Below are 23,441 nucleotides of genomic sequence, written 5' to 3'. Positions count from 1 at the left end.
TAGCCGGTATGCATACTTCCTTCTCATCTCATTTCTAGATGTGAGTCAGAACTTATCTATAACCCCATCACTGAGAGAGCTGACTGTCATGGCCTGCCTCAGCTCTCTTCCTCGAAATCAGAGCCAAGCTCCATACCTGGAAGGACAAAGAAAATCTTGAACACACAACACAGTCATTGAAGAACTTGTAAGACATTGTCCCTGGTACCTATAACGGAGAAGGAGTAACTGAAGACAAGTCAGAATCCCGGGCTTCAGTTTAAATTCACTGCTTGTTTCCAGGTGGCCTTGGGATTGTTCCTAAAGGGAAGTGATCTTTTCAAGTTGAAAATGGTAGAAACTAACCAATGCCCTGACAGCCACCTGCTTCAGACTCCTCTTCAGACTCGAGTTCAGCACATCGAGTTTCTGAAAAGTCAGGTTTGTGATAAACCTAAGACAGCAAGGCCCATCCAAGAAGAAGCAAGTAGGAACAGCCGTGTAAAAACATGACAGTCTTGGGCTCCTAGCCAAGAATTTAGCTGAGAGGAATGTAGATCTGCAAGACTTGACATGACCAGCATACAGCAAGTAGCAACACTGTCTTTCAAAGAGACAGGGTCCGTGAGACCGTAGGGAGATAACAGGAGGAGCAGGATCACAAAACCACTAATGAGGCCTACAGAAGATAAACATCTAAGCGTCCTTAATAAAACTCCCACCCTGGGCTCAACTTTTATGCCTGTTCCTTCTCAATGTTTGCAGCCAGTTCTTACATTAAAATAATGCTAACTGCCAATTCTACTGTGTAAACTATTATTAATCTTTGATACTTAGAAAACTTTGTTCATTATTTCAATATTAACTAGAGTATACCAAGATTTAGGTATACAAAAGATTTCATATACAAAAACTCTTTGAACTTAAACCATACGCATACACAACATCACGACATTGCCATTTTCTTCTAATTCCATCTGTGTTAAGGGCAATCTTAATGCCACACTAATTTTTCTTCCAAAGAGAAAGATTCGATCAATACCTTTTTCCTTTCTAGCCCAGCTGTTTGTCACAGTGACATTATAAAGCAGATGGGATGCTAGCGGCCAGAAGCCAGAGGGCCGATTGGGCTGTTTACAATGTGCACTTCACAAATGAAGCAGTTACCTAAGAGCTGGGGTCATTTTGATGAACTACAATAAAGAGTGTATGTGTGCAGGAGCGTTCCGGGTTCACTGTGGATTCCCATCATCCTCTCCGCCAAAGGAAGAATGGAGACCTGGGGAGATGGCTCAGTCGGCAAAGTGCTTGCTGTGTACACACTCTAGAACCCACAGAAAGCTGGGTGTGTTAGAGCAATCCCAGTGTTCTTACAGGGAGAGGAGGGGCAGAATCTGGAGAATCCCCAGGAGCTGATAGGCTTAGCTGGCTTGCCAAATGCTATAGCAAACCCCAAGAAACTCTGTCTCAGACCAAGGGGAAGGTCACGCCCAGCATCTAATATTCTCTACACATGCCATGGCGCTAGCATGTCCATATTTACACACATGACTATGCATGTGTATGTTTGAGCACACGCCCACCGCTCCCCCACACACACACACTAAAAAAGGAATGGAGCCTTAGGGATGACTTATGGCACAAGAAGCTGCCTTCAGACATTCAGTCTTGCCTTTAGCATGTGAGTTGCTTCAGGATGCAGAACAACAGCTATGCATAAGTAATGTTAGATGGATAGCTAACTCTTTAGTCCATTGTTCAATAAGGTACCCTTGGACCAGCAGAGGAAAGAAGGCAGGCACACTTTCTCAAAGAAAAGAGGGTACAGTCCCTTGGAAACCTTATCATGAATCTCCCATTATATTCAGTCACAGATGGTTGGGATGGACGGGTTATGGTCTCTTCATTCTGAGTCTGCTCCTAACTCCTCCGCACTGTAAGCAGATGGTGTCTACTGCCCTTAGAATTCTGAGGAGTCAACTGTCAGGCAACACCCGGGATAGTTCGTTCTTCTGTGAGGCATAGCAGACATCCACTCACCTTGAGTACCTTGAGGGACAGCCAGCTAAAGGCTATTTGAGGACAGCTCTGGCCCTTACGGTGCCTAAAATGTCTGTCTAGGGAACACTCGTTTGGCCTTGTTTGTGTATCCTTGCTGATGTCTGATGTCTAAAACCCTGCTCCACGGATTGCCTTTCTCTTCACAGCACCCAGTACCTCATGACCGACCGCTTGAGTCTAGGCAACGATCACTCCGTACTTGAGACCAGAATGTTCTACCTTGGGCTGGGCTGCTAATCAACTTGTGCTGTGTCTCGGAGATGCACTTCATTATTCTTCTATACCACTTTTAAAAAGAGAAGTAAAATATACGAACTGTAACATTTATCACGTCGACCATTTTTCTATTCATCTCAGTGCCATCTGGGTCAGTCACAATGCTATGTATGAAATATTGGCCATCATCACCAGCCAGAACCTTTCATCTCCCAAAGCTGAGCAACACTTCTCTTGTCACACAGCTCCTCGTTCTGCCTTCCTCAATGCCTGGCAGCAGCCCTTGACTTCTGGTCCCTGTGGATCGCTATTGCCTATAAATGGAGTAATACACTATCTTTTCTGTGGCTGGCTTATTTCACTTAGCATACTGCCCTCCTGGTGTATGTGGTGTAGCATATGTCAAGCTCTCCCTTCTACTAATGCCCATCCATTTGCACACCTATGGGCTTGAATGTGGCTCCTACCACTTAACTCTCTTGAATAACACTTCTCTGAACACAGGATATGAACGTATCTTCCAGGCCCGATTGCAATTCTTTTGTACATTTAGGCAAAGTGGAAAGGTAGAATGATAGGGTACCTCTATTTTTATTTTCTTCTGCTAGACTAGATGTTCTCTTTAGTACTACAGGGTTCCTAGTTAACTGATGAGAGTAAGAAAGCAGACATCGAGTGATGGGGCCAGTAGATACCGCAGTCCCAGTGGTTCAGTACATGGTGATCAGCACCAAACACTGTCTTAATTAGGGTTTCTTTTGCTGCAGTGAAACACCATGACCAAAAAGCAAGTTGGAGAGGATAGGGTTTATTTCACGCACAGTTCCATAGAAGAGGTCATCATCAAAAGCAGTGAGGACAGGAATTAATGCAGAAGCCTTGGAGGGGTGCTGCTTACTGCCTTGTTCCCCATGACTTACTCAGCTTGCTTTCTTATAGAACCCTGGATCACCAGCCCAGGGATGGCACCACCCACAATAGACTGAGCCCTCCTCCCATCAATTATCAATTCTAAAAAATGACTTACAGTCAGATCTATGGAGGCATTTTCTTCTTCTTTTTTCCTTTTTCTTTTTACAGTTTTCCTTACTTTATTAAACCATACTAATATTTTCTCAAGGACAGACACACAGTCAAGGATGCTACAGTGAGAGAATCTTGTTTTCATGAAAGATGTCACAGGTGCTCTCTTCAGTGACGTGTCTTATCCTCATACTGGGAAGCCAGGAAATATTCGGCCCCTAAAGTTGCCACAAACACAGCAAAACCCCCATTTGAATCCTTTTAATGCTACGCTCGTGAAGGTGACGTTGCTTGCAAAGCTGCCCACGTATCTCTAAGCCCCATTGCAAGCCATGGATCCCTCAGCCCTCATGTGGCAAGCTTCTTCTGCATTGTTTCTAATGGCGTCCCTTCAATTTTCCACTGTCTGTAATCTGGAAGTCCCACTTTACCATGACCATGTCTATGTTCATGGCCATGTCCGGCAGCCATGTCTGACAGCAATCTGACCTTGAAGGACACTCAGTATCCAGCCTTCCAGCCGGAGCCAACTGGAAACTGAAGGCATTTTCTTATTGAAGCTCTCTCCTTTCACGTGACTCTAGCTTCTGTCAGGTGGACACAACACCAGCCCAGCCCAGATTCTTTGTTTCTGCACCTCAGTAAAAGGGACTCTGTGTTTGTCACCATCAGGCAGATATGACACCAGATAAAAGGACAGGTGCTGTGGTACTCTCAAGACTGCCTTTACTTGTTGTTTATAGTTTAATATGGGCCGCCTGAAAAGAACACTTTTGCCAAATAAGAATGGAATGCTTAAGCCAGGATAAAGAGAATTGACAGAGAGAGAGAGAGAGAGAGAGAGAGAGAGAGAGAGAGCGCCTGGCCAGTCCAAGATCTAAATTCATAATTGTTCACAACAGACCAAAACAAAGCAATCCATGTCAGGGATATGATTTCTACGTGTGATTAGTCAGTCCAGGACTGATTCGTGGCTGCAGGGCAGAGAGGTAGCGATTTATTTTTCCTTTCAGATCTCCACGCATGAGGTGTAATTACAGATTTCTTTGCCTTTTCGGTAGTGCAGAATTAAAAACACCCTTCTTGGAGTGTAGTAGGTGCCAAAGAGTGTTCTGTAGGAGATACAAGCTCACTGAATCCAGCCACAGGACCTGCTGGGAATCCCTGCTTTTACCTGACAAAATAACTGGTTGCAGGCTACAGAGTAATTGCAAATACTCTAGGGTTTGATGAACGTTATTATGCCACCTTTTCATTTTGTCACCCTGTCGTATCATTAATCTGGGCTTTAGCTATCTCCTAGAAACACTCTACTCAAATGTTGGATATGCGAATTTCCTTGCAGGAAAATTAATTTCAGCAGACACCAAGAGACTTACAGTGCTTTGGCAAAGGCTTGTGACTTTAATGTTGGCTTGCTGAAGCTGTGCTTCTGGCCACACACCATCAGGCAAGGTCCCTTTTGTGTCTGGTTGCTAGGACTTTGTTCAAAGCTCAGCCATTCTTCAGAATGGCCTGTGCAGTTCTCATGCCTTCCACTAGGATGCACTCCAGCCCCTGAATTTTTTCTGTCCCCTGTTCAGGGCACAATTATGTGGTTTTTAGGTTCTTTTGGATAGTTCAAGTGGTCTATACAAACTTACTTTATCTCTTCTGTTCCCCAACTCTAAAACAAGAAAAGGAAAAGCAAGCAGGGACAGGGACACACTCTCTACCAAACCTAATGGCCAGCTCTACACCAGAAACACACATTTAAAAATGTCAGCTGAGGTTTCTCCTATCCAGGATCCCAGCACCCCAACCTTCAGATAGGAGGAGACAAGGCAATCATTCAAAAGCTTGGGGACCAGCTAGCATGGAGTACACAGTTCAGCAGAAACAAGAAAGACCATTGTCGCAACAAGGAGGAAGGAGTGAACCCGTTAACTTCCTGAAAGTTATCCTGAAGCATGTGCACGTGCACACGCGCGCGCGCGCGCACACACACACACACACACACACACACTAAAGAAAGTATGTAAAGAAAAGCACACATGACAATATTTTATCACATCTGTCAACATTCCATCTCCCCCCCCCCCCCCCATAACATTGTTTCTCTTGCATTCATTCTAAGAGCTGGGGATTGATGGAGCTGAGTCACAGAATAGAAAGCTTCCCTTTTCCAGGTTGCAAATGCACTTTCTCTTTTACTATATAATTAAGACATACTAAAATGAAAAAAAAAGATCTTTTTCTAGAAAAGAGAGATAAGATTGAGACTTTCACCTCATCATACATTATACTCACTTGGTACCCATATTGATTTGGTGGCGTGCTAGTTATGATGTTCTAGAGAAGTAGAACCATCAGGCAGAAAGAGAGAGAGAGAGAGAGAGAGAGAGAGAGAGAGAGAGAGCGCCCAAAAAGGAAGGCTGCTGCATATCAAGTCCAAAAACAATCTAGAGGCAGAATTCAAGCTTCCTTAGGAAGGAATGTCCAGCAGCTGACTGCAGAAGGCCTATTCACAGGATGAAGGTTGGAGGGCAATCTGTTTTGCTCAAATTCTAAGTATCAATCATCAAGAAAATACGAACCAGCCCAGGTGGTACACATGGACAACCCCAACAGTGATGGTCTGCGTGTTCAAGGCCAGCATGGGCTGCAAGGGGGATTCTGTAGCTAAGTATTTGATCAAATACCTAAATACCAAGACCTGGTCAAGTTGACAAATGATAGTATCTGATATATATATATTACTAGTTCATGGGTATGAGTGCATGCTCTCTGTCTAGGAACATGGAGAATGATAAGAGCAGGGACAGCCTAGAGCTCTTCAATCTATACAGTAAAAACTAGAGATCAGGGTTGGGGATTTAGCTCAGTGGCAGAGCACTTGCCTAGCAAGCACAAGGCCCTGGGTTCAGTCCCCAGCTCCGAAAAAAAAGAAAAAAGAAAAAAGAAAAAAAAAAAACTAGAGATCATACCATATACCAGAGTTCACCACAGCATCCATATACTAATTGCACAATGATCACACATGTATATCTTAAAACGTAATTCACAGTTGCGATGTTCAAAATGGAACTTCTTAGTTCTTCAGCAAAACCACTGTCAACCCATCTTTCATGACGACACTCTTCACTCTCATCTCCCCTCTTCCTCCCTAAAATAAGCCATTAAAGCTAGGGTCCCCAGCATGGCAACAAGTGGGCCCAGTGAGTAAATAAAGCCAACTCAGAAACAATTCTGTAAAAACGCTACCTCCGAGGCAGGGCCCATCAGTACTGTGACAGCATGAGCAAGGCCCTGTCCCACCTCCAGATTCCACCATGCCAGCTCTAGCTGAGGACTGCTCACAAAAGAAGCTGCTCCTGGGCCTCTCTTCCTTTGCTTTCCTTTGTATTCTGGCTTGTTTGTTTTTATTTGTCTATTTGTCTTCCAAAGAGGGAAAGCTTGAAAGAAGGCATGGAGTTAGATGGGTAGGGAAAGGGGAAGGGTCTGGGAAGAGATGGAGGACGGGAAGAATATATTATATGAAAAACCATATTTTCAATTAAAAGTATACAAATAAATAAAATTATTGTTTACAAGGATAGTAAAACCCAAGCTCTAATAAAACATTTTTTGAGCCAGACATTTCATTAAAATGAGCCTCAAGGCCCTAGGGCAGAGCTCAGTGGTAGAGCATTTAACACACACACACATACACACACATACACATATATATACACACACATACATACGCACATACACACACATACACATACACATAAACAAACACATACACACATACATACACACATACACACACATATACATAAACAAACACATACACACATATATACACACATACACACACATACACATACACGCACATAAATAAACACATGCACACACATACACATACACATAAACAAACACATACACACATACACACACATACATACATACATACTACACACACATAAACAAACACATACACACATACATATACATACACACACAAATATACACACACATACACACACATACACACACACATACACACATACACACATACATACACAATACACATACATTCATACATACATACATACATACCACACACACACACACACACACACACACACACACACATGAGGAGGGATCTCGAATTGCAAAACTATAAATATGTAAAAATGAAATGATCCCTGAGGCAGCTAGATTTTCATAGTAATAAACTTGAGTTGCCTCTGTCAAGGATTCCACATTACCCCAATAGCTGAGGCTGCTGGTGGCTTAAAACACAAATGTATCACAAAATGCAATGTGGGAAATATTAGGGCAACAATCCATATATTTTTTCTACCCACCCCCCAGCCCCCAGAAAATATACTCATGCTTTGGTCCCAGACACATCACTGTGAAACCATCAATTCTGATTATGACTTTCTGTGTTTCGCTCCTTTCTCACAATTAAAGGTAGAAACTGCCAGACGTTACTCCCTGCACCTCCACATCGTTAGTGACATCAGCCATGCTGCCTGAAGACTCTACTCCATCATCAGACCTTGTAATGTTCCTGGAGCTGCATTCCAGAGACACAGAAGAAACTTCATTTTCCACTCTCAAGGAGCGGCCATTGTTATTCAAAAGGGGTGATGGTCTGTCAGGTCCTCTAAAGGAGTCCGCAGCCCCAGTCAGACATCCATGCATCAAGGGACAGGGTAGTCCTGAGGAAAGCAGCATTCGGTTGAAAATAAAAGTCAATCTGCCTGCACTGCCACACCCCTTTAACCCTAGTAGGTGGAAGGCAGAGGCAGGTGGATCTCTGTAAGTTCAAGGCCAACCTACATTAATGGTCTACATTAGTTCCAGGTCAGTGTAGAGAGACCCTGTCTTCAAACAAACAACAAACAAACAAACAAACAAACAAGCAAACATCAAGGCTGAAAAACAAGTGAAATCTCAGGGGGGTTAACCTTCAGATTTGATTAGTACTAGCAGCAGAAAGGCACCACAATTTGAGTGTGTTTAACAAGAAAATAGTCTACACTATGGTTTACAACAAACACAACAAAAGGTACATGAACTTAGAAAAAGAGGTGGGAATGTAAGGGTAAGGAAATCTAGCATAAAAACACACCCGGCAAAGAGCAGCTCAATACATTTCTATTTCTGAGACATCCTTTCTCAGTTTATTCTCTCCCGCCAGTGTATATACTTTGGGGCAATGACCGAGTGAAACTCTATAGGTCAGCTTACATGCGGTGGTGTTTCTGGCGTATGAATTTCCCTAATCAGCAGATGTGTAATAATTTATAATTCCACCACTTTCCAGACTACACAATCTCACAGGCCCCTTAGAGGCTGAGAATAAACACAAGTTGACTTTTCCAACACGTTTACTAAAAATAAAAAGGACCACACAGTGAGCATCCCAGTCTATCACAGGACCCACTTGGGCAGGCAGTTTTCTTTAAATTAAATCCCTTTCACAGCCTTTGGCAAATTAGCGATTCTCTTCAGAAGACCACAGAATGCTGGAACGGGAAGGGACGCAGACATCCAATCTTTGGCTTGGAAGTATATTATTATTTTAAAATTGTAGCTGGAAGGAAGGACCTTCATCGGCTGATAAAAATAAGACACCCCTTTGTTGAAGAAAGGAGTTGGAGACTCCAGGATAGTCACTTAACCCTGACGCATTTTATCAAGTTCCAAACCCACAAGGTGTCAGCCGTTGGCCGTGAACTCTGATATGTTCTGTAGCTGTCTTGTCTTTGTGTTTGTTCCTAGCAGGAGCTTGTCAAGAGCCCACAGTGTGGAGGAATCATAAATGAGAGTACTGGGTAACGAGTCAATGTGTCTGGGGACAACCAGAAGGTAGACAGCTTGACATGCTGACGTGCAATACTGAGGTGTATGGGCAGGCCCACTGTCCCACACAAAGACAACTCAACAGGTTTGCCCAGGACTTACCCAGTTTCAAAACAAAAAGACTCCTGTGCCCCTGTCCCCTGCAGTGACTAAGACACCAAGATTAAGGCAATCTACAGAGGGAAGAGTTTATTTCTGCTCATGGTTATGAGGGGGAGTCCATAACGGCAAAGAGGTACAGCAGGTGGCCCGGGCAGGATGCTCCTGTCTGGTCCCCATCTGCCTTTGCATGCAGGAAGCAAAAGGAGCAAACTGAAGTAAAGCTATAAACTCTAAGCCCCATGTCTAGCGATGTGCTTCCTCCAGCGAGGCTACATACACTTCCTAACAGTTCCTCAACAACACCACACAACTAAACAACCACAGTGCCAAAGCAGGAGAGACAGTACTTCACCTCAGCACACAGGCACACACACAGGCACACACACACACACACACACACACACACACACACACATACACAGGTGCACATACACACACTCAGGCACACACACACACACAGGCACACACACACAGAGGCACACACACACACAGGCACACACATACACAGGCACACACACACATACACAGGTGCACATACACACACTCAGGCACACACACACACAGGCACACACAAACAGGCACACACACACATACACAGGTGCACATACACACACTCAGGCACACACACACACAGGCACACACACACAGAGGCACACACACACACAGGCACACACATACACAGGCACACACACACAGGCACACACACACATACACAGGTGCACATACACACAGTCAGGCACACACACACACAGGCACACACACACACAGAGGCACACACACACAGAGGCACACACACACAGGCACACACATACACAGAGGCACACACATACACAGGCACACACACACAGGCACACACACAGGCACACACACACACATACACATACACAGGCATACATACACACAGGCACACACACAGGCACACACACACACACATACACATACACAGGCATACATACACACAGGCACACACACAGGCACACACACACACACACACACACACATACACATACACAGGCATACATACACACTACACTACACTACACACACCACATAGACACAAGCTTCTGCTGTCACTGGTTAATTAGTTAATTCCACCCACATGGATGAGTAACTGACTTTGGACTGTGGTGAATCTCTGAGGAACACACATGACCTGAAGCAGAGCACAGAATCCGGGTGCTTCCCACACCATCTGCAATATCTATGCTCTAAAGGAAAGCATTTTGGGCTGGCCTCTAACCAAGTCCTCTAGGTAGGCAGAGGAGAGAGTTTTTGTCTAAACAAGCAATTATATTCCTTATGACCTTCATTATGCCGGGCGTCTTTTATATATATTCCTTTGATGCCCTGTGATTACATAACAATAAGATAAACATCTGTCCACTTTCTAATTAAATGATTTAAAGTTAAAGTTATCGTACTAACAAAATTTGCTGGGTGCAAACTGATACAAATCTTACAGCTCGTGGTTTTTTAAAAAGGTTTACTTTTAGTTTATGTGTGATGTCACGGCCTGTATGTATGTGTAGCATATGTGTTCGGTGCAGAAGAAGGTATGAGGGCCTCTGGAACTAGAGTTACAGGTGGTTATAGCTGCCAGGTGGGTGCTGGGAATTGAACCCAGGTCCTCTGCCAAGGCAAGCAATGCTCTAATCTCTGAAGAATCTCTCCAGGTGGCTTGTAAAGTACTTGATGGTTCTGGCAACTGAACAAATGCCAGCTTTTCCGCCAGCGGACAGCACGTGTGGAAACATCAAGACGCTCACTGGCACGTTTTCTGGCAGATGAACGGGGCCGAGCCAAGTCCTCCGGGACAGGCTTGTGGGGTGCGAGAGAGGACTCCTACAATAGGATAACAGACAATGACCATGGGCACCATTAGTGACAACCGTGCCTCCTTTCTTGCAGGGCCCCCAGCACTCAGCATCCTCCTCCAGAAAACGCAGAGGAAAGCATGTAGTTTCTCCATCTGCCTCTAAAGCAGGACATCTGGGAATAACAGGAAGACCTTTTGTTTGTCACGATACGCCTAGAAAAAGATTATTTTCACCTTTGAAAAGAACCCTCAAAGAGCACCCTTTCTGCCATTGATTTTCTCTATGTGCACTGAGAGTCAGTAGCTGGAGCAGGGGCGAGTGGTCCTGGGATATTTATTCTTGATCTTCCTAGATATCTCCCAGGGAACAAAACCTTCCCCACATCCCTTTTGTCCTCTGTTTTAGCTGTTTTGGTATGCCCCTGGGAACTGTGAATCCCACCGAAGACCTCAGAACCAACACAAAACGGAGAGCCACCAAAGACATGAGTGGGCTCTTAGATGAACAATGGCTTTATACTGGGTTAGCAGGAAGTTTTATTAAGTTGCATGTCCCCCATCACCGAAGATGGGAGCTAACTGGAGCCGTGGGAAGGCTTCTCACAACACACCTGACCGAGTATGTGCGTACACAATGGTGTGTGCAAAAGTGTCCACCTTCATTTTGGAAACAGTTAAAGTACCACCCAGAAGGACTACACAGCTTTGCCCAGGTGAATGGTTGCTCTCTTGAGACACTCTCCTAACCACTCCTAATGATCTACCATGTTGTCAAGATGTTCCAATCAGAGACAGAAATGTTATCAGTGATTAATGAACACATACAATTCGTTCTATCTGTGTTATAAATAAATACATATACAACAACAATTGAATGGAAGTTTTTAAAAAGGCAATAAGAGCTCACTCTTTAGATCTATTTAAATGTGTGTGTGCCTGCTTGTGTATGAACAAGTGTGTGTGTGTGTGTGTGTGTGTGTGTGTGTGTGTGTGTGTGAATTGCTGCTGCCTGCCTGCATGTATGGGTACCATGTCTGGTGCTTGTAGAAGTCAGAAGAGGGCTTTGGATGGCCAGTATCTGAAGTTAAGTGTGATTGGGAGCCACCATGTGAGTACAGGGAATTGAACCAACACAAAACAGAGAACCATCAATGGAACTCAGTTCCTTTGCAAGAGCAACAAGTGCTCCAAACCACTGAGCCATCTCTCTATCTCCAGAACTTGTTTTTTTCAACTTCGGTAAAAATAATCTTTGAAGCCATCTTGTTGAGGATTAGGTTGTCTCCTTCAGAACTAAATAAAGCCCCCAGGAAGGACATCATCAAAACCAGAGCCAATAGCTGCAAACTAGCAGCCAGCTCTCTCTCTCCATGGACTACGGCCTCTGACAGTGGCCAGTGGCAAGGTTGACTGTGTCAGAGAATGTATGAATAGAATCCGTCCAAAACATCATTTCTCACAAGGCAGTTTTGCAGGCTTTGTGCAATCTATAACCTGTCCAAATCAACACATTTACGCAGGTGGCATTCCAAAGAAGCAAAAACAGTCATTATCTGAAAGCACCCTCCTCTGTAGGAGGGCATCCCACACAAAAATACACCAGAGCTCCAGAACTGTCGCATCCTGAAAAGCCCCATTTGGCTCTAAACCCAGACAGCTTTAACAACACAGCCCACTGAGGCTTTCACAGCCACACTTGCTTTCCCCCTAATTGGGATGTTGATGGGCCTCATGTTCAACATAATGGGCTCTTCTGATCACAGCCGCGCTGCTCACTCTGAAGTAAGAACATTTAATCATCGGCCACTCTTCCCCAAGCCTGCCAGTGAGAGCATTTGTCAGGTGTTATGTCAATGTTCCCGAACAAATAAAAATACTACTTCATTTTTACCTCTGCTGACAACCAGGACTTCAAAGAAACATTGCAAAGTCTAGTCTCCCAGCTCCCCCAATACACCCGTAAATCTGCACAGTGCATCGTACCCTCGTGCAGATTTTCACCGAGGAGATAAGTAGGAGAAACAGTGAGGGACTCTTCCCTTCGTAGCTGTGCAAACTAAGTATCTTTCATCAGTTTTGACACCACGGAAATATAGGTTTCAAATAATCTTTTAAAAGAATTTACTATGTCTTTGTATGCACACAGGGTTCTGCCTGCATATGTGCTTGTGAGGGTATCAGATCCCTGAGAACTGGAGTTACAGACGGTTGTCAGCTGACATGTGGGGCACGGGAATTGAACCCAGGTCCTTTGTAAGAACAGTGAGTGCCCTTAACCTCTGAGCTATCTTTTTAGTCCAACCACACACCCCTTTATTTTTAACTTGTGAACTGAACCAGGTCTCGTATACAGGGAGTCCTAGCTACCTAAGGGGTGGAGGCGGGGAATTACTGGAGTCTAGGAATTGAAATCAGCCTAGGCAACAAAGCAAGACCTGTGGTTTTTTTTTAAAAGTATGAGTTATAGCTCCCTATTAATTTTCCCACAGCAGAAAAATACATTCGGCCTTCTTGCCATTTCTATTTATATCCACTTTCCTGAATGGCACTCGGCTGGACTCCTTTCCTTGCACTCTCAGGGAATGAAGAGGCATCTTGAGTGAACATTTGCTGTTCTGGGGGGCATCACCCTTGCTGGAGGAGGAGGAGGGAAACCCTGGCGGCAGCTGCAGACACTCATTATGGCACAAGGAAGAGAATCGGGTTAAACTCAAGGAGACTCCACATTGCAGGGCACACAGCATCCTAAGAAGTCTTAGGGATGCCGGACAGAGTAGCGCCAACCTTTATTCCCAGTACTTGGGAGGCAGAGGCAGTCAGAACTCTGTGAGTTTGAGTTTAGCCTGGTCTAAAGTGTGAGCTCTGGGACAGACCGAATCTTGGTGTGAAAGTGTGTGTGTGTATGTGTGTGTGTGTGTGTGTGTGTGTGTGTGTGTGTGTGTGTGTGTGTGGTGTGTGGCCAGAGGTGAACATTAGTTGCCTTCTTTAATTTCTCTCTATCTCATTTTTTGAGCTAGGGTCTCTTACTGAACCCAGAGCTTACTAGTTCGGCTCACCTGGCTGGCCAGTGATCTCTAGGGATCTACTGTTCCCAGACCCCCAACCCCAGCACAGTGAGGTTACACAAGAGTGACATTGTACCTGACCTTTACATGGGTGCTGGACATCCAAACTCAGGTCCCCATGCTCACACAGCAAGTGCTTTGCCAGCTGAACCATCTGCCTGGTGCCGTGGGTTTGTGGGTCTTAAAACAAAACAAAAAGGCAAACTTGCTTCTGCTATTTCTTCTGTTCTCCTTTCTAGATGAAGTTCGGGTACTAAGATCTGCTTAGCTCCGAGAATTGTCTGGTTTAAGAGACACTGGAACACTTAAAAGAAACATAAAGTCCAGGACCCAATACTGAGAAGGGGGACCCATCATTGGGGTATGAGAGATGGGTACTAAGTTAGACAGAGGTGCACAGAGGTGAGACCATAGGCTAAGGAGACTCTTGGGTCAGCATCACTGCTTCACTCGGACAGCAGAATAGCCATTACTCCCAGCATTTTTTCTGTATCACTGTATCCCCAGCAACTATCAGCTAATTCAGATAGGAATTCCCAAGCATCTGCTGGCTTCAACTGGTATTAACTAGAGAATGCCTTTATGCAAGGTAAGATACTCAGGCTGATTCACTCACTGCCCAGAGCTGCTTAAAGATTATCAGAATAGGGAAAGAAAAGAAAAGAAAAAGGCTCCCTCCTAACTTTCCACCCATCAATCAGTGACAATCATTCTGTCAGTTGTCAAAGGCACAGGTCACAGGTTAACATATATCTGACCCCAGGCTGCATCAAGCATGAGAAAGAGTGCTAAGCTCTGGATTTAGGGAAATTACTGATGACCCAGGGAGCCTGAGGCCCACATTGGCTGTTCTTGGCACTATGGAAGATTTTTTGCTTCAGATTTATACACTTAAATTAATAGTAACTGATATTTAAATATTTGGCAAATTCAGTCCTATGCACCCCTTTTATCAAAGGAGTTTACTTTTTAATTAATTTATAAAATTAGCATACAAGGTATTAGATACCATTGTGGTGTTTTTTGAACACTGCATGTTTTAATAGGTTCCGCCATCTCCTCCACTCCCCTGTACTCCAATCCCTCCCATAACCTCTTCTCCAGCCTTTTTTCCCTTTTCTGGTCACAGATACCCTTAAGTCCAAAACATGTCCTTCCTCAGCACCTATTTTTACCCTCCCTGGGGTACTCTTTGCCCACACTTCATAAAGGCATCCTCTAGTTAATACCAGTTAAAGTCATTGCAAGCTAGGATCTCTATGTGGAAGAGAATGTATAACGTTGTCTTTCTGGGTTTTGGTCACTTTGATTACTATTGGACTGTCTAAACTCATCCATTTTCCCCAAAAAACTTTCCTTTTCTTCACAGCTTTATAAAAAGGAACTGAGTTTTGGAAGAGCTTTTTGAGTGAGGTTCCTGATCAATAGCTTCTGTTGATCTCCCTCCAAAACAAGGCAGCCAGGGAGGAGAAATAAAGCATTGTGATGCATAACTTTCATCTTCCAAAAAGTGAGGAAATGGTCACCTTAGTTTGAAAGTAAAAATCTGGAGGTTCTCCACTGGCTTCCCTATCATCGGCTCAGCTGTTTCCCTTACTGGGATTGGTCCTTGTGGCTGAGCCATGATCACCCTTTGCTAGCCACGGGCCTCAGATGCAGCACTCTCAGAGCTGCAGCTTCCTCACGTGACCCCTGAGATGAGAGTACACTCCAGTGTAGGTCTCAGCGTGGACTGAACGAGGTAGATACACAAGAAGCCCTGTACACGATGAGAGCAGAGTGGACCCCAGCTGCAGCCATTCTTGGTAAATGACAATATTAGGCAGTCACAATTAGTAGGCTATTATAGAACATGTTACAGTTTGGATGTTGAATGATCCCCCAAACTCCCCAGGATGCTGCTGTTGGGAAGTGGTAGAAGCTTTGAGAGATAGGTCTTAGTGGCAGGTCCCTGAGGGCTCGTGGTCAGCTTTCTTTTTCTCTTTTTTCCATGGCCCCTGATGTGAACAGGTTTGCTCAATTACTTCACTCTGTTGTCCTGTGCTACCTCAGCACAGACTCAAGTGAAGGGGAGAGGAATGTCCCGAGATCACGGACTGTACCTTCTAAAACGCCGAGCTGAAATAAAAGTTGTCCCTTAGTAGGATAATTACCCTGGGTATTTTGTTCTCAGGAATACTGTAGGGAAAGTTGAACTGACATGCGTTTCCTAAAAGACTTCTCTTTGCTGATACCCAAATTAGAAGAACCAGGATGGTCAAGGAAATCAGAGAGGTGATATATTGACAGAATATAAGAGATAGTAGGATCAACAAATGTAAAAGTCCTTTTGCTTAGAAAAGGAGGTCCTAAAATAAGTTCTTCATTGTACCTGATAAAGTCAGCTGATGTCCATCGCCCCTTTCACCTCTTTGTCACATATATCTGACACACTTTTCAGCACAGCACACATTTTGGATAAATTCCAATAGTGTCAAGAAAACATGGGGCATGTGAGTGAGGAGGAGAAATATCGAATGCAGCAAATTTTAGTTTTAGGAAAAAGTGCCAAGGTATGAGCGTGGTGATTTCAAAGGGGTTTTCTACAGAACTATAGACCATTGCAAATGATATACACACACACACATATGCTTCTGTGATCGGGCAGATGGTGTATGTCGCCATGGGACCCGCTCAAGGATAGAAATGAGCTCTCTGTCATGTACGTCTTTTGGTTTTTTTATTTTTAAAATATCATTCTTACATGTACAAATAAAAACTGTTTTTCTGACTAGGAGAATTAAGGACAGCAAGTCGTACGCTGGCAGTGCAGTGCTAATAAACACAAAGAAGGAAGGCAGCATGAACAAACAGGTAAAGGTGTTGGGTTCCTGGAAATGCTTCATCTCCCTTATATACTTTAAGCCCACATTTTAGAGATGAACACTGTCCTCTTCTTGCAGGCAGAGAAAGAAGGAACCAGGGTCATTCACATTGAATCAGGATTTCACTACTTCGAAAACCATGCTTCTAGCCTGGGTCACCTGTACTCGAGTGTATGATTTCTACCAGTGTTGGTCAAAGCTGTTGCGAAGCATCCAGGATATAAGTGTGTACAGTGTACAGTGGCCAACCATCCAAGGTGATGGTTAAGTACAGGTCAACAAGGTTGTTGTCATGCCAACCTTCACAGAGACTTCAGTATGAGAAGGAGAACTGGGCTTTTCAGGGCCTCGTCGTGTGATTTCTGTTTGCCAGATTACAGAAGCGTGCATATGCTTTGCAAGAGTCACCAGGTCCGTGGACACACTTTTGCAGCGCCCATGCTCACACATGGTACTGTCTCTTAAATCTAGAACTTGTTGCCTTCGTCATTTGCTCTACTTATTCACATTCCCCCATGTCCTCTTGACACTATTTGAATTCATCTGAAATGTACGTCATGCAGGGCATTGTGTCAGACACAGGGGACAAAGAAGTGAAGGGTTCAAGGACACCAGCTGACATTTACCAGATGCAATGAAGGACCTATTTCAGGACCTTCTTTTCTAAGTGGAAAGGATAAAGGGGAAGGAAGAAGGGTGACTTGTTCATGGCAGATAAATGCTAGGTTTCCTGGCCGGACAGAGCATATCTTTGTCCCTTTTATAAAACAAAAGACAAAGCTTGGGACTTGTGTTTATATTATACCCTAAGAAAGTGGACAGTGCACCCCCCTTCCCCAATCAATGCTATCTCATTCTTAAAGGACAAGGGATTGTGATTGTGACCTGGCCCTCATCCAGTTGTCCAGACTACCTATTACTGCTTAACGACAGTCAATTCTAGTAGCTTCGCAATTTCTTTGATTCTCTTCCAATCCAAATTCCCCTTCCCGGGGTGACTTCTGATGGTCTCGCCAGTGTATTATCTCACAGCATATGGAATTTGGAATGGTATTTCCATATGATGGCCATACACATTCCTCTTGCAGGTTCTAGTCAAAAACACATGTGCTATCGGTTAGCAGAAGAGGCCGAGAAGGGATCGGGCTGGGAGAACGATGGGGAAGCAGAGCTCAGAGTCAAAGAAAACAGAAAGACTCCTTATACTGCTTAGCAATAAAGACCATGGAAGCCAAACAACTTTTATATGCAGGGTCAGGTAAGAAAAAAAAAAAAAACCAATTTATTGTATCCTAAGCTTTTGGGCTACACTTTCCTCTTTCCATTTTAAGTGTCAGGTAAATGTGGCTTCAGAAATTACGAGCTTTCTAAAGCTTAGGCAATGGCATCGTGACTCAGCCAGTGACTTAAGGTTGTTGTTCGCCTCAGTAACAAATTTTAATATCAGCCAATGCACCCGAGTTTGCTCTGAAGACCATGCCAGCTCCAGTGTGTCAGGAGATATATTTTACTCTGTCTCAACAGAAAGAAGAGAGCCTTAATGTGACAGCGGTTCCTATGTCCCTGCATTACTTTAGCACTCTGCCAGCTCTGTCAGTGGGAGGCTTGACGAGAAATAACACCACCAGCAGCCACATCTTTCAGTAATTAATAACACCCACCCTCGGCCCTTCCCTGTTTATTAACACAAGCTTTGTAACAAAGTTCCTCAGGAAGAGCCTCGGCACATCTATAATCCGAGCAAGAAAGGACAGCAGTATGATTGCTGGGAGCTGAAGGCCACCATAGACTACACTGTGAGTCCGCTTACACGGCTGAAACTTGACTCAAAACATAAAAGAAAATGAAGGAGAAGAAGAGGGAGGGGGAGGAGGAAGAGGAGGAGGAAGCCACTCGACTCAGAGCTGAGTAGAAAAAGAAATTATAGTCAAGCTGACAAAGTTTCAACCAGGAAATGTGAAGAACTTAAAACCCTGAAAGCTGACATAATATTACTGAGGAAATATACCCATGATGAGGACTTAAGACCTACAATGGGGGAATAAATAAATGAAGGTCTTTAAGAATGCACTTAATAATGAATGTCGGTATCTGGTAATTAAATAGTTAAAGTCAAAAACTCGAGAGAACCAGAGAAATGAATTTTTAGGCATCGCAGTTGACTGTCAGACTTGTTTGCTGTTTGAGCAAACAATGGATATGAGAAATGGAAGAAGTACAAGTGATCCTGGGGCAGGGACAGCAGACAGACACTAAACACTTAAATGGCAAAGACAGAAACCTCACATTCCAAATGCTAGACAAGATGTCCCTTCACAGAATCCTGACAGAACAGGAAGTGAAAGGGGACACTTGGGTTCATGGTTAGGGACTAAAGCCCAGTTATATTTGTCACTTGGAAGATGCTGGCACTGCAAGCACGATTTTTCATGCAGGTATGACATGTCTTCATAGCTTGCCTGATGACTTCTAGATTCCAGTGCACGGCTCCCATTAAACTTCTGTTTTGTTTTGTTTTTGTTTTGTTTTGTTTTGCTTTTTTTAAAGAATTGTTTATTTATTTTATGTATGTGAGAGCACCGTAGCTGTCTTCAGACACACCAGAAGAGGGCATCAGATCCCATTACAGATGATTGTGAGTCACCATGTGATTGCTGGGATTGGTGCTCTTAACCGCTGAGCCATCTCTCCAGCCCATTAAAAAGCTGTCACTTAGCTATGTCAAGAGACCAGAGAGGCAGTGTTGCATGCTGATAACTCTCAGGTTTTAGAGTTAAGTCTATTAGTGTTCTGAGATACCAAAGGCAACAAGCAGATATTTGGGGTCTATATGCGTTGTCTAGGTTTTGGATAAAATAGCATTTGACTTCATCTCCTAAGGATTCCCCAATTCCCAAACACCAGTAACTGTGGTTTGTTTGATAATGAAGCAAGGGTACCCAAAGCTGTAGCTACTAGTAATCAGAACACAGTCATCCTTAACCATGTGTGATTTCAAAAGCTGGTTTTCGTAGGCATACTAGTACACACCTTGTTAGGACATATTCATGGACAGTGTGGTGTTATCTGAAGAATGATAAGAATTATACACTTTTTAATAATAAAATATAATACTGACCTATAGGATAGGCAAAAATGCTAATAAGGTAAAAAAAAAAAAAGTCAACTAGATCTAAAGCTCTCTCTTCAGTTTTCATTCTGACATTCCTGGACTACTGGTACCTCAGGGTGGGTCTCATGTCTCCCGTTTGGTTGGTTGATTGGTTGGTGTATTTTTCTGAGACAGGGTTGTAGGCATAATGTTTTCTATGCTGTGTAACACTGACCCTGGGGTTATTCAAATGCTGATTTCTCTGCCCTCATATCTGGTTTCAATCTGGACACTGGATTGAAATGCTGATACCAAGAATCTCCTGGCTCCTTTGTGCAAACAGTTCTCACCATTTATTCTCTGCCTTGTCAATAAATGCTGATCACCCAATGGCAGGGCAGGCGAGAGAGTAGGGTGGGACATCTGACAGCAGAGAAGAGAGAGGGACAGTGGGAGACTGGGAACCCTGAAGAAGGGGACCAAAGAGTTAGAACAATAATACGCAAACATCACGAGCTGAAGCTGGGAGGTAACCAGATTAGCATCGGAGGTAAAGGTAGACCACTTGACTGCTCAGCCAGAGAGGTGCAATTTTGAATAAATCTTATTTTTTTTCTGTGTGGTTATTGAGGAATGCCATAAGGTAAAGAAATATTAATTTATCCTTTATATTTATATTAAGAATAGTTCACTGACACAGGGTCACATGTAGCCAAGGCTGCCCTCAAGCTTGCTCTGTAGCTAAGGATGACCGAACTTCTTATCACTTTGTCTGTATTGGCTTCTGTCTTTGACATTTTTCTTTTCTTGCTTTATTTTCTTTTGTGGGTGGACTCTTACATTCTTATCTAAAGATAAATCTTATGCTAAAGATACCAAACTTAATGCTAAGTCCAAAAATTATATTTTTAGCTGCCTAATGGATAAGCCTTGGGCTCCACAAAGATGACGTGTACCGGCAGGACCATGGCCCCATTTCAACCTTCACCTCACCACATCTCCTGCGCTGACGTCACCTCTCATCCAGGCAGATGTTGTAATCGTCCTGGTAAGATGCCTTTTCAAGGTTACACTCTTCTCCGTGTGCTAAATGCTTCTGCTGGCAGCGCTTTTTTTTAATTTTGTTTTAAACATCTACATAGCAGTGAATGTGTGCCAGTCATTGCTCTAGGGACTTTATAAGACTGTTGGGGTTTTTTTGGCCTATAATATCTAAAATCCAGCCAATTTCCCATCCATCTTCATATGACAGTTCAAACACTCACTTTCTTCCCTCCAAATGCAATCATCTCTACAGCATTCCGATGCCCTACACTTTCAACATTCCTCCCATCTCTTCTCCGTAGCCTAGCCCACAAGGACTTGACTTCCTGCTTCTCCAGTCTCTTCTAACTGTGCCTTAGCTGCCTTCCTAGTCTTTATGAAGGCATGTTCCAGCAACACCAAACTACACACCTTTCCCCCACCCCCGCCTGCCAAAGCCGCGGGACTTTATTCTTCCAGGAGCTTTCCTCCTCACAGCAGACTTTGCAGTACAGGAAATTCTTAGAGAAGCCTCTTAGGAAGAGCTGTTGGGAGGAGCTTCAAGGCAAATATTATAGCTCCAGGTGGATCTGCAGCAACCCTCCATGCAAAAAGAAAATGAAGGAGAGTTTTAAGTCTTTTCTGTAGCATCAGGGGTGGGTGTAACATGGGAACAATAAAGCAACAGTGAACTGGAATGCTTAAAAACATTCAAACGCTGGAGAAGCCCACAGAAGCGGCCATTAGGACAACCATACAGCATACGTCTTGCTGGCTGTGGTGGTACAATACCTTTCATTTTAGCACTTGGGAGGCAAAGGCAAGTGGATGTTTGTGAGTTTGAGGCCAACCAGGTTTACACAGTGAGGTCCAGTCCAGCTTGGGCTCATTAACGAAACTGGATTCTTTCACAGGTCCACTGCCACTCAACTGAATCCACAAAGCTGCAAGCCAAAATTAAGCTTTTCATAGACGTTGATTATCTCAGGCATTTGTTACAGAAACAAAGCTGACTACCGCACTGGGACTGCAGCCTTAGTGTAGGGAATTATTCCAGTATATAGAGGAAGCTCCCCCTCCCCCTTTCCTACAACTGTAGCTGTTAGTAGGTAGAAAAGTGATGGTTGTGGTAGAACAAGCAAACAAACAAATGTTTACGGGCTCCTCAGTTGACCTGGGAAAGACAAAGCCCCACCTAAGAGGCTTTAGGAAGCCGGTGTCATTTGGTGGAAGGGTCTCCTACAGGCAAAACAAGATGTCAGGGGATGCTAACAAATTGTTTATAAGAGGAATCCCATCTACAGCTGCCTGTGAATGTCATCATAAACCTATCAACATGGGGACTGAGTGCAGCACCGTGGGAGGATGCTAGCTACTATGCTTAACACTCTGGGTTTGATTCCCAGCACCACCAAAAAAAAAAAAAAAAAGTACTTGGATATGGGTCAACAAGATGGCTCAGTGGTACAGGCGCTTGCCACAAAAGTATTGACCTGAGGTTGATTCCCCAGCATGGTGGAAAGAGATAATCAACTTCTAAAAGTTTTCTTCTAGCCTCCACATGTACACTGTGGCAAGAACATGCCCATGACAACAGCACACTTCTTTCTCTCCCTCCATGTCCCCACAGCCACAAACAAGTAAACTTGAAAAATAAAAATAAGTACCCGAATCTGAGAACCTGCATCCAAGACCCAGCCCTAAGAAATCATGGCTCTGCCAATGACGGTGATAGCCAATGAAATAGAGTCTTTATTTTCCATTTCCAAAGAGCTACACAACAGAGGATTATATACGTCATGATTTTTAGCAATCTCTGCATCTCTGTGACATGTGCTCTAACGACACTATCTGTAATATCCATTCTCACTTTGACAGGACAGCAGAGGCAAGAATCAGGGCAGCTATGAAGGCCACACGGTAGAAAGTGGCAAGAGGAGTGTCCGACAATAGTGTGTCGAGCCCCAAAACAGCGTACTGCATCCTACCATGACTTCTCTCTACAATCACCAACACCGAGCTCCCCCCTCAGCTTCCTGACCCCTGGAAGATGATTCTTCCTAATTCTTACATTCATTAAGCTGAAGTCTTTACCCAGTAGCTTTTGACAAGGACTAATGAGGCTGTCTAGGCAGAGCACTCTCAAACCTTCAACCCCAATGCCTCCCTATTCCCTGAGACATAGTTAATTAAAAAAAAAAAAAACCTTCACACTTAAAATTTAAAAAATCATTATAACCTGTTATATAAATAAAAACACAGGTATGTAATAGCAGCACACAGCTGTAATCCTAGCATTCAGAAGTGCTCTGCAGGATCAGGAGTTTAAGGTCATCCTTAGCTCTGTCCGCATTTGTAGC

The 23,441-nt window shown here is 43.9% G+C and overlaps 1 protein-coding gene and 1 pseudogene across 18 annotated transcripts in view; both read right to left on the bottom strand.

Annotated features, from left to right (window-relative positions):
* Window positions 1-23,441, bottom strand: part of Etl4 (enhancer trap locus 4) — a 463,673-nt gene that overhangs the window by 187,762 nt on the left and 252,470 nt on the right. The gene's annotated exons all lie outside the window — the stretch shown is intronic.
* Window positions 1,153-23,441, bottom strand: part of LOC134482760 (NADH dehydrogenase [ubiquinone] 1 beta subcomplex subunit 3-like) — a 53,499-nt pseudogene continuing 31,210 nt past the window's right edge.

The sequence above is a fragment of the Rattus norvegicus genome, chromosome 17 (assembly GCF_036323735.1).
Source record: "Rattus norvegicus strain BN/NHsdMcwi chromosome 17, GRCr8, whole genome shotgun sequence".
Lineage (NCBI taxonomy): Eukaryota > Metazoa > Chordata > Mammalia > Rodentia > Muridae > Rattus > Rattus norvegicus.
This window is presented reverse-complemented; position numbering and strand designations above follow the sequence as displayed.